Here is a 20,479-nt window from a genome sequence, read left to right on the forward strand (position 1 = left end):
CTGATTTTAAAATAGAAAGAAGAAAACCAAATTGCCAGTATCAAAAATGAAAAGAATGAACCCACCACCAATAAGGAAGAAATTAAAGTAAAAATTGTAAAGTAAAAATTTTGCCCAACTGAATGCCAACAAATTTGACAATCTAAGTGAAATTGATGAATATTTACAAAAATATAAGCAACTCATTAATAGGAGAAGAAATAAAATTCTTAAATAACCCCATTTCAGAAAAAAGAAATCGAAGAAACCATTAATAAACTCCCTAGGAAAACAAATTTCCAGGACCAGATGGAGTTACAAGTGAATTCTGACAGACATTTATGGAATAATTAATTCAATTTCTATATAAACTATTTTAAAAATAGGTGAATAAGGAGTTCTGCCAAGTTTCATTATGACACCAATATGGTGTTGATACCTAAACCAGGAAAAGTTAAAACAAAAAAATTATAGACCAATCTCCCTAATGAATATTGGTGCAAAAGTTGTAAATAAAATTTTAGCAAAGATATTACAACAAATTATTACTAAGATAATACAACATGATCAGATAGGATTTATACCAAGTAGGCAGGAATGATTTCATCTTAGGAAAACAATCAACATAATCAACCATATTAATAACAAAATTAACAGAAATCAGATGATTATATCAATAGATGTTGAAAAGTCTTTGACAAAATGCAGAATCCATTCCTATTAATTACATTGGAGAGTATAGAAAAAAATGGAGTTTCCTTAAAATGATAAGCAGTATCTACCTAAAATCATCAGCAAACATTATATGTAATAGGTATAAACTAGCAGCATTTCCAATAAGATCGGGGTAAAACCTTTCACCACTACTATTCAATATTGTATTAGAAATGCTGGCTTTAGCTAGGAATTTGAATAGGAAGTAAGGAAACAAAACTTTCACACTTTACATATGATATGATGATATACTTAGAGAACCCTAGAAAGTCAATTAAAAAGTATTTGAAACAATTAACAATTTTAGGAAAGTTACACACATAAATAATCATCATTATCAATAAATCAATATCATCAAAAAATCAATAAACACACATAAATCATCATTATTTCTATTATATGACCAATAAAATCCAAGAACAAGAAATAGAAACTATATGAACACAATTACAAAAGACTTTTTACCCAAATAAAGTTAGATCTAAATAATTGGGAAAAATGTCCATTGTTCATGGTTAGGCCAAACTATTATAACTAAAAATGACAATCTACCCAAATTAAATTACTTATTCAGTGCCAAATTACCAAAAACCTATTTTATAGAGCCATAAAAAAGACTAAAAAAATTCATCTGGAGCAACGAAAGATCAAGAATATCAAGGAAATTGATGGGGAAAAGTATAAAGGAAGGTGGTCTAGATGTACCAGATCTAAAAATTGAATTAGATTAGGTACAAGAGAAACAGTAATAAATGACTACAAAAATCTGCTGTTTGATAAACCCAAAGACACTAGTTTCTAGGATAAGAACTCACTATTTAACAAAATTTTCAGAAAAAACTGGAAAAAATCTAGGCATAGATCCACAACTCACACCCTATACCAAAATAAGGTCAAAATGGGTACAGAATTTAGACATAAAGGATGATACTATAGGCCAATTAAGAGAACAAAAAATACTGTCATCTATAAAGAGGGGAGAAGTTTATGATCAAACAAGAGATAGAAAATATTATAAATTGCAAAAAGTATGATTTTAAGTATATATTAAATTTAAAAGATTTTGCACAATAAAGTCAATACAGTCAAGATTAGAAGGAATGAGAAAACAGGGAAAGAATTTTCATAGATAGTGTTTCTAGTAAAAGGTTCCTATCTAAAATATAAAGAGAACTGAATCAAATTCATAAGATTGTAAGAAATTCCCCAACTGATATATGGTCAAAGGATATGAATAGGAAGTTTTCAGATGAAGAAAAGCTATTTATAGTCATATGAAAAATGCTCTAAAATCATTATTGATTAGAGAAATGCAAATTAGCACAACTCTGAGGTACCACCTCACATCGATCAGATTGACTAAGATGACAAAAAATGGAAAAATGATCAGCACTGGAGAGGATGTGGGAAGACTGGAATACTAATGCACTGTTGTGAACTGATCCAATCATTCTAGAGAGCAATTTGGAACTATGTCCAAAAGGCAAAAAAACCATACATATTCTTTGATCCAGCTATACCACTACTAGGTCTATATCCTAAAGCAATCATAAAAAATGGGAAAAGTTTCACACATTCAAAAGTATTTGTAGCAGTTCTTTTGATGGTGGCAAAGAATTAGAAATGAGGGGATGACTGTCAATTGGGGAATGGCTGAACAAGTCATCTTTTAAGAATATTTTGGAGTATTATTGTTCTGTAAGAAATCATGAGCAGTCAAACTTTAGAGATGCATAGAAAGATTTGCTTGAGCTGAAGCTGAGTGAACAGAACCAAGAAAATATTGTACACATTAACTACAACATTGTGAGATGATCAACTTTGATGGATGCAACTCCTCTCAGTAGTTCAGTGATCTAGGACAACCCTGAGACCTGTTAAGGAAAATGTCATCCACATCAAGAGAAAAACTATGGATTCTCAATGCAGAGCAAAGCATACCATGTTCACCTTTTTAAAACTTATTTTATGCTTTTCCTTTCTTCCCCATTTAGTTTTAAGTCTTCTTTCATAACATGACTAATGTGAAATTATGTTAAACATGATTGTACACGTACAACTTCTACCAGATTGTGAATTGCCATGAGGGAGGGGAAAGATATTGGAGGAGGGTAGAAAAATGCAGAATTTATAAACTTGTAAATGGATGAATGGTGAAAACTACTTTTGCATGTAATTGTAAAAATTAAATGAAATTTCAATTTAAAAAAGCAACATGTTGGGGTGGCTAGGTGGCACAGTGGATAGAGCACCGGCCTTGGAGTCAGGAGTACCTGGGTTCAAATCCCACCTCAGACATTTAATAATTACCTAGCTATGTGGCCTTGGGCAAGCCACTTAACCCCATTGCCTTGAAAAATCTAAAAGAAAAAAAGCAACATGACAGAAAAGCCAGGAGTTAAGCTGATAGGGGAGGAGGGAGGTAGAAATACGGGGGAAGTCAAATAGAGAACTAGAGCTACCAAAAAATCTGGTGTGGTGCAAGGAATAAAGAACAGGAGTTAGTAAAGCAATAGAAAATGATAATCCTCATAGTCTTTTAGGATAGATAAGTAGGAACAGCAGTTATTATCTCCAATATATACATATTCCTGCCACTCCTACTCTGCATTTTTATAGTTGGTTTAACTTCTGGTTTATCATGCTAAAATTCATCATCTTCCCTATTTGATGAGAATTACAAGAGAAACTAGAAAGCATTCTGGAAGGAATTAGAACAATATTTTATACCATATTCCATAATAAATTCAAAATAGATAGACGACATCCTATGGGCCACTTCTTCCATTTTAAATTCTTCCTAGAACCTACAAGTTGGAAAAGGGGCCAGATCTTCCATCCTTAATTCTGTGAATTTAGCCACTATGCCACTACTTGAACACCTCCTCTTCCATCTTTTTCAGTGCCACTTTTATGTGTTGTCTTCCCCAATAAAATATAAGGGACTACATATATACACATATATATATATGTATATATATATATATATATAATTTCTTTTTGGTTATATTGGCATCTCCAGAATTTAATATAGTACCTGGTATAAAATATGTATTTAATACTTGACTTACTTGTTGACCTTAATGTTAAAGATCATACTAATTCTCTCTTCATTACTCTGTCTCAAAAGGAAAAGGAATAGAAGTGTAGGGTGACAGTTTTAATATCTGAGCTGAATTGGGATTGTCTTCATTTCCACTTCAAAAGTCATTAGGAGTTCTGTAATTAAACTAGTAGTAATCCACTATACTGAAATTGCTTTCTAATTTACCTAATTAGAACAGGAATGTACCAGAGGTAGCAAGGGATAGAGACAGATGACAAGGAGGGAGAATGTAGGCAGAATGGGAAAGTAGGTGAAGTTGAACTTTGGTTCATTTCACTGAACACTATTAGTGTTCCTGCTTAGTTGGGGAGGTTTCTAGGAACTGTGACTTTAGAGTTCTATCTATGCTGTCCTCCCCTAGAGACCATCCCATGCTCAGGATTTTTCTTTTCCCCCTCCTTGCCCTTATCCTTGTCAAGGAAATCCCTTCTACATGCACAAGTGATATCATTTCATCTTATCTTACCCAGCAGATTTCCTCCTTCTATCATTGCCATTCTCACATATCTTCAATCTTTCTTTGTCTACTGGTTGTTTCTTTTCTACCTACAAACATCCCCTGATTGACTCCCTCATCCTCAAAAACTTCTAGTTTGTTCAATCCATCTCCAGTAACTGTCTTCCCATACCTCTTCTCTCTTTCTTTTTTTTTAAGGTTTTTGCAAGGCAAACGGGGTTAAGTGACTTGCCCAAGGCCACACAGCTAAATAATCATTAAGTGTCTGAGACGGATTTGAACCCACATACTCCTGACTCCAGGGCCAGTGCTTTATCCACTACACCACCTAGCCGCCCCCCCTTCTCTCTCTTTCAATGCTAAATTCTTTAAAAAGGTGGTCTTTCACTTTTTTTCCTCTAACTGTCTTCAAAATTCTCTATAGGCTTAGTTCCAAACACTTTCCCAAGTACCAAATCTTACAGACTTTTAAAAACCCTTATCCTTACTGACCTCTCTATAACCTTTAACATTATCAATCATTCTTTTCTCTTTGATACACTTCTCTCTTTTGGTTTCAGTGACATACTATCTTGGTTCTCCTTCTACTTATATCATTGCTCCTTCTCAGGCTCCTTTGTTGGATGTCTATCCAGGTTACATCCACTAACCATGAGTGTTTGCATGGGTCTCTGACCCTGACCCTCTTCTCCCTCCAAATTATTGAACTTGGGATCTCAATACCCTCAAGAATTCAGTTGCCATCTCTATAATAATGATTCTCTGATCTACTTATTCAGTACTAATCTCTATTCTAATCTCCAGTCACATGTTCAATTGCATGTTAGACACCTTAAACATGATGTCTCACACCCTTCTCAAGGTTAACATGCCCCAAACTGAATTATCTTTTTTCCTCAAACCCTTCCTATATTCTAAACTTCCCTATACTATATAGGCACCATCATCTTCCCATTCACCCAGCTTTGCAATCTAGGTATCAACCTTGACTTTTCATTCTCCCTCTCCATACGCAACATTTTGCTAAGTCCTGTCATATCCATTTTTAAAATAGCTTCTCCTATATATATCCCCCTCTATCCTCTTAACTGTGAATACCTGGTATAGGCCTCCAGCATCTTACAATTCTAAAGAATAGTTCTACCTACTCCTTACCTCGTTTCATCCTATTCCCATTCTTCTTCTATTCAACCATCAAATTAATCTTCCTAACATACATATATAATCATATCTTCCTTTTATTAAATAGATTAGCTTCAGAGTTTCTCTATGTTTATCTAGATCCTTTTAGATCAGTGTTACCTCCAGAATTAAATGTAACATCTTGTTTCCTGTTCAAAATCCTTCAAATCCCAATCCTTCCATATAATCTGCGGTTCCAGGGATATTACCCTCCTAGCTGTTCCTCACACATGAAACTCAATAAATAGACTGAGTATTTTCACTGACTGACTCTTATACCTGCAATACTCTACCTCCTCACTCATCTTGATCTTCTAGCTTTCCTGACTTTCTTCAAGTCTTAGATAAAGTCACTGAATATCAGGTGTGTTAACTGGGATTTAAAGATTTTTTTCAAGTTTTCAGAGCATTTCCTTGTTTTTCATATGTTGATCCTTAATTACAATTATCTTCATGGTGTTTGTGTTACTTATGCTCATGATAAGCACTGCAAGGCAAGATGACCAACTCTCCAATGAAAATGTTTCTTACTGCCCTTGGGCACTAATGAAACTTGCTTTGCAACCTCCAATTATTTCTCCAAGGAAATCCAGACAACCATTCTTCCATTTAGTTGCAATTTCTTTTTGTATTCTTGTTTCACTTATATTTAATATATCATTCATTTCTTATAAAAGTATATTTGTTCAATGAACATTGGAAAACAAGCTCATATTCAGAATATTTACAATCTGGTATATATTATAATCAGTTTATAAATTATGTGAAAATGCTGTTTTTTTAATCATTCTCTGTCTCTCCTCTTTACTACTTTACTATTGTCATTATAGAAATGAAAGGAAGATAAACAGGATCAAGTGCCACTTTAATTTTTTAATTTATTTTTAATTTTTAATTTATTTCAGGGATCACTATGATCAAACTGTTTATTACCTAAAGACTAACCTATTGGTGATGACCTTCTCTGTGCTTTATGAAATCCTTCCTCCAATTTCACTGAAACCCCATCCAGAGTATTTCTAGGATGGCAAAATCTACCAAACTTCTCCTTTGCTAGCATATTCTTTGGAAACCAGGTATCACCTCTATGCCATAATGAGGTATTGAATTGAAGTAGGAATTTGTGAATAAATCACCTACAATGACCTCTATGTCTAAATACAGCATGTTATCATTGTGGAGCTGAAGACCTAAGAAGGATAATAAAAGCCAAGCTAAAAAATAGAGATCCTCAAATGTCTTAGGTACATGTAAAAGGAAGCAAAGGCTTTGGGAGAAGGAAGTGATGAATCAACTGCTATTATGTGTGTTGAGATAAAGAAAGGAGTGCTGAGAAATGCAGATCAAAAATTATTAGGGAGTCAACCAGAACTGAAGGGGAAGCAGTGGTATACTGACCAAACAAAGACAATGGGATAGTAGAGATAAAATGTCTGAAGTAAAAGTAAGAAGGAATCTAAGACCACAGCAAGCAGATGGAATATTGATTTAACAAGACCAGAGGCAGCAGGCAAGACAGCAGGACCAATGCACAGACAACAGTATGGAATCAAAGCAAACTAATGAAAAAAGGGCAGGCAGGTAGCAAGTCAGAGGAAAACTGAAGTCTAATGATAATCTGGAAAAGTGAAAGCTTTAGACAAACTAGAGTAGACCTGGAGGTAAGAGTCATAGTGGGCTGCTCCATTATTGTCTGCTGGTTTATAGTATTTCATTAACATTTTTACTAGGATCTCAAATGTATTTTGTTTGCTTATATTTGGGATAGATATATTAGACTGATAGGAAGACAGAGAGGCTGAGATCCAGATTGAACACATTGTAGAAAGAGCTCTCAGATTTCTTAATTGTCTTTTCTTAGTCTTTGACCTCTCTGGAACCAATAGCTATTCTCATGCTTCATACCTTATCTTCTCTTGGATTTCATGATTGTTATCTCCAGTTCTCATCTTCCCTTTTTCACCATTCCTCACTTTCAATTGATATATATCATATATCTCATACCTTAGACATGCATGTTTCTCAGAGTTCTTTCCTGGACCCTATTCTCTTCTTTCTCTATGCTTTTCTTCCTTGTTGATCTCACTAGTGACCAAAGGTTAAATCACCATCTCTACATATATGAAATTTATATATTTAGCTTTAATGGCTTTCTGGAATTCCAGGCACATATCTTCAACTGACTGCATCCTGGATTTCCCATTTGCATGTGAAGTTCAATATGTCCAAAATGTAATTCACCATCTTCCCTATAAATCTTCCCCTCTATCAAACTTCCCCATTTCTCTTGAGAATATTGTCATCACCCCACTCAGTCAGTTTATAATCTTGACTTTTCTTTTGCCTTTACCTGGCTATATACAATCATTTGCCAAGTTCTGTCAACTCTACCTCCATACCATTTTCTTCCATATATACTCTTCTCTCTTCTCATATATCCACCTTCTTTTTTTAGTTTTTTTGCAAGGCAATGGGGTTAAGTGGATTGCCCAAGGCCATACAGCTAGGTAATTATTAAGTGTCTGAGGCTGGATTTGAACTCAGGTACTCCTGACTCCATGCTCTATCCACTGTCACCTAGCCGCCCCAAGTATTTTGCTTTTTTTTTAAATTATCCAGTTTGGGGGTTTTTTGCAAGACAATGGGGTTAAGTGGCTTGCCCAAGGCCACAAAGCTAGGTAATTATTAAGTGTCTGACTTGAACTCAGGTACTCTTGACTCCAGGGCTGGTGCTCTATCCATTGCACCACCTAGCTGCCCCCTATATCCACCTTCTTAATTCATGCCTTCATCTCTTCTCTAAAGTATTATAATACTACCCTAATTGATCTCCCTGCCTTTAGTATTCCCCTCTCTAATCTATCTTCCATACAACTGTCAGAGCACAGGTTAAATGTCATCTCTATTAAAATAATTCTGGCTTTCTCTCATATCTAAAATACAATACAAACTCTGAATTTCTGATATGTAATGTTAGTCATCTAATGGTGCTAATCTACCTATCCAGATTTATTTCACATTACTCCCCTTCATATATTGTCTACTAAAGACCAAGTGGATCACTAACTTTCTCAAACTTATTGTTCTATTTTTAGCTCTGAAAGTTTGTACAAGCCTCCACTCTGTTTTTAATACATTCCTTCCTCATCTCCACCTCTCAGAATTTTAATTTCCTTTAACTATCAACTGAGTTGAGCCATCACTTCCTCCATAAAGCCCTCACTATTTACCTCCAATATTAATTTTCTCCTCTCCTTAAATTATCTTGCATTTATTCACACATGTGTAAGTTGTATTCCTCCAATACAAAATAAACTTCTCAAAAGAAGAAACTGTATCTTTTTCTTCTTTGTACCCTTCACCTAGCACTGTATGAGCTAATAAATGCTTGATAAATGATCCTTTGTCAAACTAATGAGGATTCTGCTACCTATTATTTGCATGATCTTAGACAAATCACACTAGCTGACAAGTTCTAGAAGAAAAGGCAGTATATCATAATAGACAGAGCATTGGACTTTTACTCAAGGAGACCTAAGTCCAATTCCTGTCTCCAACAAGTTGTATGATTCTAGACAAATAAGTTCCATCTCTGAGCCTCAAATTTGTTCATCTACTAACTGGGACTAAAGAAAGCAGATACATCACAAGGTTTATTTGAGAATAAAATGTGATAATCTGCATAAATTTTTCTGCAAATAAACTTTAAAGTACTATTTATGTGAACTATTTGTTATTAATCTAAATTGGCTTCCAACTAATTTTTACAATCCTGTGAGTTTTTTTAATTTTCTCCTCTTTTAATCCAAATCTTGACAAATATTTCATCATTTAGCATCAATCCAATATCTTCATTCCTGCCTCTTCAAGTTCATTCCTGAACCACCATGAATTCATAGATCCAGACATTATAAATTTTGTTTCATGAAACAAAAGCTAGAGCAAGAAAATCTTCCCAGGATGAGTATAATCAATGAAATAACTTACAACACACTATGAAATAATTTGTTTAAATTCAAGAAGTGAGAGGATCAGATATTTCTCAGAAGTATTAAAAGAATTACCATATTTCTAACCATTCTTCTTAGTTCTAACTGTTCTATACAGATATCTTTTTTTAGGATTTTGCAAGGCAAATGGGGTTAAGTGGCTTGCCCAAGGCCACACAGCTAGGTAATTATTAAGTGTCTGAGTTCGGATTTGAACTCATGTACTCCTGACTCCAGGGCCGGTGCTCCATCCACTATGCAACCTAGCCGCCCCCAGATATCCTTTTATAAGATGTTCATAACACTGATGAAATTGATAATAGGCTAAGGACTCTGACAAGATTTATTATTAAGGCCAGACTTTATCCATTGCCTCAAAAATTGTCAGAAAAAATGTGACTACTTCACACAACTTAGAATGTCCTTCAGATTTATTCACCAAGCTCTACTTCAGCACCAAGGACAGAGATAAAAAGCAGTAAGGGGCCCTGCATAAATGTGTTGAAACTAATTTCTTTCCCTTCAGTCTTCTATGCACAAGATAATTCAGTATAGCAATGGTTAAAGGTCCATGAAAAAAAAAACAGTCAGGTCTGGAGGATACAGCCTAGAAAGAATTAGAACTAATGACCTACCTCGGTTATCCTTTCCCATCGCTCTTTTTCAAAGAACACAATAGCTTGAGCACAGTCCAAGGGTTATCATTAAAAGTAGGCCAGTCTCCAAGTATGTCGATTCTGGTGGCACTGACAAGTGGGGGTTGGAGGAGGGGGTCCCTCGGCACAAAATAGATGCTATGACCAAACAAATTAGAAGGAAAATTGTGTTGAGTTTGGACCAGTCTTCTGAATACACTGAAAACATAGGCGACTATCTTTTGGCATTTCCTAAAAGGCCTCTTGAGCTTTCCTTGGCAAGCACCGATGCAGAGGGTACTTTTAGCTGTTTAAGCCTTCTTCTTCTAACAGGGGTCAAAGGGCTGTAAAGATCTTCTCAAAAGGATATAGAAGGAATCATTAAAAGGGAGGAGAAGGAAAGTGACAGAAGGTCAGCCTTTTTTTTTTCCTAATGGGTGCGTCCCAGAGGGGGCCAGACACAGTTGCTGTGCATTGTACACTCAGGCACCTGACTTCCAGAAACCCAGCAGCTATTTGATTAACACTTCCACCAGCATCAGACACAGAAGAAACCCAAAGGAGAGGTGGGCAGAGAGTGCTGAGGAAGAGAAACAAAACAGAAATTTGATTGCCATACGTCGATTTAATTGATCAAATTAACTTAAGACAGATCACGTTTTGATAAGATGGAACTGAACAAACGCCTGAAAATCTGTGTAATGCTCTTTCATTTCTTGGGTTTGCCCTGGTGTTTACTTCCTTTAAAGATAAGTTGACTATCAATCCATTGCCTGTAGTATATTATTTAGCTTTGCAAAAGCACTGGATTAGGACTCAGATTTACCTTTGTAAATGGTACAGTCCCACAAAATTGTAAAGGTTTTCACTGATTTTTAGACAGCAAGTAATAAACTGCATTTGCACCCGCACACCTACCACCTAACACCCCATCTGGTAACATTTCCACGTCTCAAGGAAAGAAATCAATAGCAATAATCTGTGAGGGACTCATAGGGTGTATATTTTTTATCACACTGCCATTTGAAAAAAATTTCTCCCTATCTACCTACAGCAATAGCATGTCCTTTTTTGTAGACTCACAAGGATATCCTGCAGTTATTATGGGTAGAGGGGTTAGGGGGAAGAGATGTATCTCTTAAAATTAGGGAGAGAATAATATATTCTAACCATGAATTCTTAATACTATTATAGTACTAAGTATATTTGGCTGATTCAAGCCCTAGACAGCAGACACACTGACAAATCTCTTCCTAGCATCACATTCCAAATTACATTTTTGTCTGTAACCAAAACAAGTGCTCCTAAAATTCATTTTTAAAAATTTAACTTCTCTGAAGGACAAGTCTCTGAGCTTTCAACTGTCTTGGCCACAGAGAAGACACTGTGCCTGAATACCAAAATTGCAAACTCTGTCATTGTTGATTTTCTGTGTGAGAAGGAAATATGATGCTTTGTTACTGGTCTTATTTATTGCAGACCTTGTCTGGAATCTAGTATTGAAGCTGTGCTTGATGAGTTGCTACCTTGAACTTTTCCACTGATCAATGCTGGTTTCTGTGGCCGCATGAAAGAATAGCTTTCCCGAGGAGACGCTATCACATGGGAGACCAGTTACACAGCAAGGAAGGGTTGGGTGGGGGTGGGGATGTGGAGAAAGAGGCTAGGCTCTTGTATGCTTAAACTATAAGATAAGTTATTCCCCCCCAAAAAAATAAATAGCAAATGGCAAGTGACCATTTGAAAACTGGGATGTTACAGGAGCAGAAGGTGAAGTCAAGATCAGAAATCCTCTCTGTAAGGTGATCAGACAAAACAGAATATAAATGTGCAGTGAGAAGGAAGGATAATATGAAGCAAGAGGACAGGAATCATATTTCTTCACAGCAGGGTGACACATAAAAAGTTGCTTTTATTTTTCTGTGCAAATAAACTTTACTTTAGAAATTGTAGCAGCTGGTTGGTCTCCCATAAAATAGGTTTTTATCTGTTACAGTGACAACCTGAGGCAGGGAGGGGTTAGAGGCAGTGTAATTGCCATCTTTTCTATTATTTTTGTCAATATTTTTGTTATTTGGTGGAAGGTATTGGAAGAGAGGGCTAGACAAATGCTATTAAGAATGAGGGCCAAGAGAAAGGGCTTAATCCAATTCCTAGGCAGTTCATGTGAAAAGCATGTATCACTTGAGATGGGCCAGGATTCAAGTACTACTGGGTAGGAAAGGCAGAGTGGCTAGAGTACTGGACTTGAAGTCAGGAAGACCTGGCTTCAATTTCTGCCCCAGATATTTATTAGCTGTGTGATTCTGAGCAAAAGTTATCTTACCTCTCTAGGTCTGTTTCCTCATTTGTAAAATGAGGGGGTTGGACTCAGTAATCTCAAAGGTTCCTTCCAACTCACAGTCAATGATCTTATAATCTTATATCCCATGTGAAATTCCTAGCCTTTCCACGAGATTAAGCCTATTCAGAGTCTGCCTAGATTTGTATTAATAGAAGTACCAGCTATGGAAGTTGAAATACAGGAGATTAACGTTTAGTTCTACTTATTCATTGTAGGTACCTTCCTAAGAACCAGCAGAAATGACAAAACGATGACTACCAGGGCCTTATAATATAATGGTTTTCATTATTACAAGGGGAAAAAAGTACAAATTCTGATATCCAGGAAGAGTCTAAGTCCATCTTTCTGGATTTCTTATACAGTGAGATTTATTATTTTTTCAATATTTCAAGGGGCCCTTGTTTCATTGTTGTGAGTACTCCTGCACAGACATAGATCACCTGTCCATGACTCACAGATTATTTCTGAGAGCTCTCATGGCCAAAAAAATTTATCACCCTCTGACAATCTGTTGATAAGCCTCTTCAAACTTGGCAAGAATGATCATTACATATGCTTCATCACAAAATCCATACTTGGAGCTTTTCTGGTTTGGTACAACCCACAAGAACTTACAATCAGTATTGGGGCGGCTAGGTGATGCAATGGATAGAGCACCGGCCCTGGAGTCAGGAGTACCTGAGTTCAAATCTGGCCTCAGACACTTAATAATCACCTAGCTGTGTGGCCTTGGGCAAACCACTTAACCCCATTTGCCTTGCAAAACCTTAACAAATAAATAAACACTCTGTATCATCTGCATGCCATGACAAAGCATCAAAAGATGATTTTGATTCAAGTCAATTTATCATTACTATTATTATTGATATTATTATTATCATTATTATCATAATGTAATAACAATGAAAAACCTTCAAAAAACTCAATTTCAGGGTCTCTGAGATCCCTCTTACTTGTCTTGCTCTGGGACAAGAAGGTTTCTTCTTCAGCTGGCCATATTTTAACCCAGCTCTAGCACTTTTCATATTAATAAAAAAAATAGAAATAAAATAGATGTCTATCTATTGAGAAATGCTAAACAAATTATGTATATATGAATATAATTGAATAATTTTGAACCTTAAAAGTATATATAAACATATATACATATATATAAAAATTAAGAGATGTATTGCTTATGACTTCCCTACCCCATTCAAATCCTGTGTGTTTCCTTTGAATATATTTTATAATTACATATTTGTGTGATAATGAAAATATGTACATCCAATGAAGGCAGGGGCCTCTTTTTCCCCTTTGTATTCTCAGGGCCTGGTACATAGTAGGCATTTAATAAATGTTCATTGAGTGAATAAATGGATGGATGGATGGATGGAAAACATTGATTTGATTATGGATTCTGTCCATCTCCCATTTAGGGAAAAGTCTTCATCTAATTTCACTTCCATTTGTTTCTGGCCATCTTTAGCATTCCGACCTCTGAAAGCAAAGGGATATCCAAAAATAAAGGGAAAATGAAGTATACAGTGAAAGCAAGAAAGGGGACCAGAAAAATCAGGAACTAAGATAGCACTGAAAAGAAATTTATGTTAGTTTTGTTACTCATCTTTATTTTATATTGCTTAGGTTACTCTCCCTGCTCCCTCTCCATTTCAGGATATTGATTTTTTTCCTTTATTTTCCCTTATTCTCTCATATAGATTCTTTTTTTAATATTTTATTTAACATTTTTTTAAAATTTTGAGTTACAAATTTTCTCTCTCCCTTTCTCCCAAGCCCCCCTTCACTGATAAAGCAAACAATATGATATGGGTTATACATGTTTATAGATGCTTAACCTTGTGAGTGTGTGTGTGTCGGTCTGTGTGTATGAGTGTGTGGCTGTGTGTGTGAGATGAATTGATATAGCATTTTGGTAAAAACCTATGGACCTCTTCCCGGAATAATATTTTTAAATGCATAAAATAAAATATATAGGACTACAAAAGGAAATTATGTATTGAAATGCAAGTAGACATTTAAAAAAAAAGTTCACAGAGCCCCAGTTTGTGAACCCTTCTCTATCATATCAAAAAAAAATCAATCAGAAGTTATCCATATCCATATTAGTGGGAATTCATTTCCAAATCTACCTACTTAATAACTTATTTCAAGTCCTAGACCAGAGTTTCTCGTATCTTGAACCAGTGGTGAAGGACAGAAACCAAAGAACAGTTAGATATATAGGGACACAAAGAATCACAAGTGCTAAGAGGAGGCAAGACTATTGATATGAATTATAGATATAGGAATATGAGGAAATATTTTTAAATGTCATAGTAGTGTAAAGCAACAGTGATTATAATAAGATGTGATGGAAAGCACTTGGGCTTAGACATATTAATTATGTGCCACATTAATACTGTTGTGTGTTTCTTATTTATTTGATTATATTACTCAATATGTTAAGTCTTCATCCTTTCTTGCTCATATATTAAAAGCTTCTACCTGAAACTTGAATATCTCATAGAATCATAGATCTGGGGGCGGCTAGGTGGCGTAGTGGATAAAGCACTGACCTTGGAGTCAGGAGTACCTGGGTTCAAATCTGGTCTCAGACACTTAATAATTACCTAGCTGTGTGGCCTTGGGCAAGCCACTTAACCTCATTTGCCTTGCAAAAAAATAAAAAAAAAAGGAATCATAGATTTGAAATGAACAGATATCTCTGAGGGGAGGCTATTAAGGACAATCTCTCATTATACAGATGAGATTAAAATAACTTGTTCAAAGTTACATGGATAGCAAGTGTCTGAGACAGGATTTGAATCCAAATGCTCTCACTCCAAAGTCTCTCCTATATTTCCAGACTACCTCCCTGTATCTGTGATTTCTTCAATCAAGTTATTGCTTCTTATAGTACAGATCTCCCCTCATTTATTAATCTCATTATGTGCAATTCTAATCCAATACTTCTCATGAATACTCCACAAGAGGTCCACCAAAAATACTGTGGAATCTTCCTTTACTTATCTCAATAAGAAGATACCAGTAGAACATGCACAATATATCCCAAAGGTCTGAGTGCCATTTCAAGTTATTAATGCTTCAAAGTAGATAGATGGATATAGATAGATAGATAGATAGATAGATAGATAGATAGATAGATAGATAGATAGATAGATGATAGATAGAGATATATGTATGTATGTATGTAAGTATATATATAGTATACCTACTTCACTATAAATCCTTTTTCCTTTCTGGTAGTATTTCTTTATAATCCTTAACATCTTTTCTCTTCTGCAATGACAAAATAAAATCTTCAATGGTAACATCGTGAAGTCTTCTCACATTCGCAATGTTCCTTAACACTGCTCTTTGGGGAAATCAACTTTAATTCTTCAGAGACTATGGTATTCAGTGGCATGCAGTCATCTTATCACCTGAAATATATTCAAAATTTGTTAGAGAGAATGATGATAATGATTCCCCTAGGCAGGATTAAATTTATAACTAATGTTGATTGCTTATAGTCTCTACATTTTATGAGCTTGGATATCAGCCATATAAATATAAAATTAAAGGTTCCTCCAAAGGATAGACTTCTCTTAAAACAGACAGATCCAAATAAATGGATATTCATTTTAGTACCCATATGGTTTTTTAAAAAAAAATACATTTTACATAAAATGTACTGCCCTGAACATATCTAGGAAATTCATAGTAATGATCATCAAGAAGAGTAATTGCTATTTGCATAAATTACAGCCTTTTTGAGTTCAATGAAATCATTATGCTACTCTGATTGTGTCCTTGTTCTGGTTTTCAAGATTCTTTGAAACAACAGAAAAGGATTATTTTCATCGGCTCTCATTGAGGAACTAGAGGTAGTATTCATGAGAAGATTCAGATTAGAATTGCACATAGTGAGATAAATAAATGAGGGGAGATCTATACTATAAGTTCCTCCACTAACTTACTCTGTTTACAAGACTCTGAGTCTTGACACAATCTCTATATTTTGTAGAGATGATGATGACTAGTACTGGTAGAGGGAGTTCCCCTCTACCAAGGAATCAATGAAAGTTAGTCTAATTCTATCCTTCAAGGATCAAAAACACAGCATTAAAGCTACTCAAACTACAGGATTATATAAGAACCTGAAAGAACTAGGGGCACATAACTGGATAAAGGATAGCAGATTACATGTGTCATTAACCTCTATTCAATTTCTTAGCTATCCATTCTGGTCCCTAAGAAACAAAGCATCATACATGACAGTTCTGGAAAAACTAACCCAGCCTAGAATGACAAGTTAGGACTGTCATTCTAGGTAATATCACTAGGTAACAGAACTAGTTACCATTTATATATTTTTATACTCAGCTGAGAAAAGGGAGTTAAAGACATTTTCCAATGCACCCACCTGGGAGAACCAAGTCTGAAGCATCTTTTGAATAAACTAACCAAAAGTCATCATGGTAAGGATGCACAAAAAGATTCCTACAATTGCTTTGGTGTTAGAGGCTACAGTCATGGATTCATTAGTCGTTCTAACTCTTCCTGATGAAAGGGCTCCAATTCAGTCAAATTACAACCATTTAGAGAGGCACATTGAATATGGTGAGTTTTAAATAAATACTTTCTAAACAGATGAATACTGATGTGACATGACATGGCCACCCTCACAATATACTGGGTTAGGTTTTGAGAATGATTCTTACTAGGTATTCTTGTATAAGAATTGGTAAAGGATACTAAGAGAACTTCTTCCAGCACAGTGCCTGAAACATAGTAGGCAAGTAATAAATGACTGCTGAATTAACTTGACTTCAAGAGCATGAGTGCTAAACACACACACACACACACACATATATACACTCTTCCAGGTTGGAAGACTTTCTAAGATCCAATTTAATTCAAAGCAAAATATTTGTTAAGCATTTTTTGTTCAAGGAACTATGCTAGACCCTGGGTCTAAAAAGATGAAGCAAGACCCAATGCCTGCCCAATTCTATTGGTCTATTGAATGCAAGCTATTCAAAACAACTAAATTTAACTTTTGTATCTTGATTCTCACATGTTCAGCACTCTGAACTGTCTTCTTATTCTACCTTAGATATAATGATCTGTTATTTCTTATAAGAGTTTTCCAAATTACAAGGAATTTGACTTTAAAACAATGATAGTCCTCCATAAAAGGACTTCTCAATTCCATGAGTGGAAGCACCAATTCAGAATACTACCTCCAACTTCATAATTCTTCAAAAATGTAGGCTACCTTAGTTGGATCCATTGCAAAAGTTTAGGGAAACAAGCTCAGGAAGATTTATTGACTTGCCTAAGGCCACATAATTAGTATGTGTTGAAGCTAAGACTCAAAATCAAATTTTCAGATTCCAACTCCTATGTCCTAACTGCAGTTTCTCTTAAACTTGAAATGTGGGTGACTTTCAAGTAGTTTCAAAAGTACTAATGGAGTTTCCCTGATCACAGAATCCTCCCATTATACCAGAAGCACTGAAATTCCAAAAGTTGTTCACCTAGACTACTGAGTAAGGTATAAATGGAATGGGAACTGACTTTATGGTATGAAAAAGGTTGTTTTAGGATCTTGTAACCTCTATCAGGATTCCATGATCCAAGAAAATAGGGGAGATTTCAAAAACTGTCATCAAAGTTATAACTATTGCATACCTTCTTACATGCTCATTACTACTCAGTCATATAACATATCCTATGGTCAAGGCAGCAAGCAGTTTATAAGCATAGACAGGGATATGTTTAACAACTGTTTCCCTGAAAATACACACACAAACACACACACACACACACACACACACACACATTTTCAAGTTACTCGACATTATTCAGATTCTCTATCATTTTATCAATTCTAAACAATCAACCAAACAATAAATCTAACCTTGATTTGTAGTATTTTCAAAGAAAAAGGCCACACAGCTAGGTAACTATTAAGTTTGTGAATCTGGATTTGAACTCAGGTCCTCCTGACTCCAGGGCTGGTGCTCTATCCACTATGCCACCTAGCTACCCCTAAGAAGGGATATTTTAATTGAATTGAAATACCATAAACACCTTCCCAGGGGATCTAGTTACAATCTAGGGATCTTCTTCTAAATTTTTGACAATGGATGGATACTATCTTAGTATGTGGCCAGTACACTGGAACATCCCTTGTTCTCATGAAATAACTGATTTCCTTTTCATCCCTTCTCTTGTACAATGCTTTATGAATAATGTGCTATAGGCTACTCACACCTACCACATCTTTTAATTGCCCTTTGGATGACTTTCCACTACAACTTGTCCTTCATCATCTATAAAATGAGGATGGTAATAATTTTTCCTCTTTATAAGGGTTATACAAATATCAGTTCTTATTACTTGATAGGGACATCTGTCTTTTATAGTTTTATAATTGAAAGCACTGCTGGGATCAATCAGTCAACAAGCATTGCTTTACTATGTCTCAGGCACTGTGCTAAATTCTAAGGCTACAAAGAAAGGAAAGTTCCAGGTTACAATCTTTGAAATGAACATCACATTATAATGGGAAAGAAATGCAAATAACTTATATACATACAACATATATGAAAGGTAGAACCAGCACAAAGTTGGAGGCAGAGTTGGAGAGTAGGGACATCATGGAAGTTCTCTTGTTGAAAGACTTGAGAGTCATCCAACTCTTTCGATTTACAGGTAGAGAACATTGAGGAGGACAGAGACTAACTTGCCCACGGGTTCCAAGGTAGTAAGGAGGACAGAGACTTGAACTCAGGGCTTCTAGTTCCAAAGTCACTCCTCTTTTCCACTGTACCATACTGCCTCTTGATTCAGGTGAAGGAAGAAGCAAGTACTTAAAACCCCTGAAAAATAGAAAAACAAAGTTATACCATTCAACAATATAGAAGGAATTTTCTTTTTGTTGGATGTCTGTGCTCCAAGTAAACAGCTTTCATTTCTTCCCCCCAATGAACCACTTCAACATTTAACTGAATGCCAGAGCTATTCATTTTCTTGTGTGCTCTTCCACCTTCAACATTAATTAACTTAGAACAGTTTTGGTTTTTCAAGTACTCTAATTTAATTGTATAATTGCAAATGTCTTAAAACCAGTAACACTTTTGTTAAACCACATTATGAGCTGTCTAGAGCATAATTATGTCCAGGATTTGAATGAAATGGCATCTATTTTCAGAGTCTAATTTAAACTCAATGATCCAACTGTAAATTTTGTCTTGCAAGGAGATTGCAACTTGACAAAGTTCACATTTTGGGCACAAATTAGGACAATTTATGGTAAATCTTAAAATCCTTTGGATGTTTATATAAATATTTCATTGACTTCATGATCCTCATGAATTTGACTTTGTGGGGACTAGAAAAACACAGAGATATCATCTAAGTTATTCCCTTGTTGTCATTTAGGAGTATACCTAAGTCATATGCACAGATAAAGATGTATCCTATATTAAAAGTGTCCATTGGATGGTGATTTCCATGGACATTTCTTTGGGTAAAAAAATATTTTCAATTTTTAAACTTATACTTCAGAATTTAAATTTTCATGCAATCTTATTCTTTCATCTTCACAAACATTTTCACTTTTCCAACCAAATTTCCTCCAAAGTACTAAACTCCTTATACTATTCTGTATAATCTATAACCCCAAAACAAAGTTTTTATGAACCAATTTCCATCTTCAGATCTCACTAATCTATTCCCAACTAGGATTGTTTTTGGCATTATCAGAATTTGATTTGGGTCTAGATCTCTACAAAGATCTATATTTTATTTAATCTGACAGAAAATCCTAAATTTATACCTAAAATCTATAGTCAAAATAACTCTCCTCTCCAGCAGCCCTCTCTCTTTCAAGATCCTGTATGATCACACAATGCTGCTTGAATATGAAAAGCACTTAGGGGAGGCTAGATTGCATAGTGGATAGAACACCAGCTTTGGAGTCAGGAATACTTGGGTTCAAATCCAACCTCAGACACTTAATAATTACCTAGCCATGTAGCCTTGGGCAAGCCACTTAACCCCATTGCCTTGAAAAATCTA

The 20,479-nt window shown here is 35.2% G+C and overlaps 1 long non-coding RNA gene across 1 annotated transcript; it reads right to left on the reverse strand.

Moving 5' to 3' along the window:
- Positions 1 to 9,896: 9,896 nt before the first annotated feature.
- On the reverse strand, positions 9,897 to 19,275 carry LOC141520082 (uncharacterized). The gene is made up of 3 exons (XR_012477539.1): positions 18,996 to 19,275; positions 15,625 to 15,831; positions 9,897 to 10,221 (listed from the first exon to the last, which is right to left on the reverse strand). It is a non-coding gene; the product is annotated as an uncharacterized LOC141520082 (long non-coding RNA).
- Positions 19,276 to 20,479: the final 1,204 nt, after the last annotated feature.

Source organism: Macrotis lagotis, chromosome 4 (assembly GCF_037893015.1).
Source record: "Macrotis lagotis isolate mMagLag1 chromosome 4, bilby.v1.9.chrom.fasta, whole genome shotgun sequence".
NCBI lineage: Eukaryota > Metazoa > Chordata > Mammalia > Peramelemorphia > Peramelidae > Macrotis > Macrotis lagotis.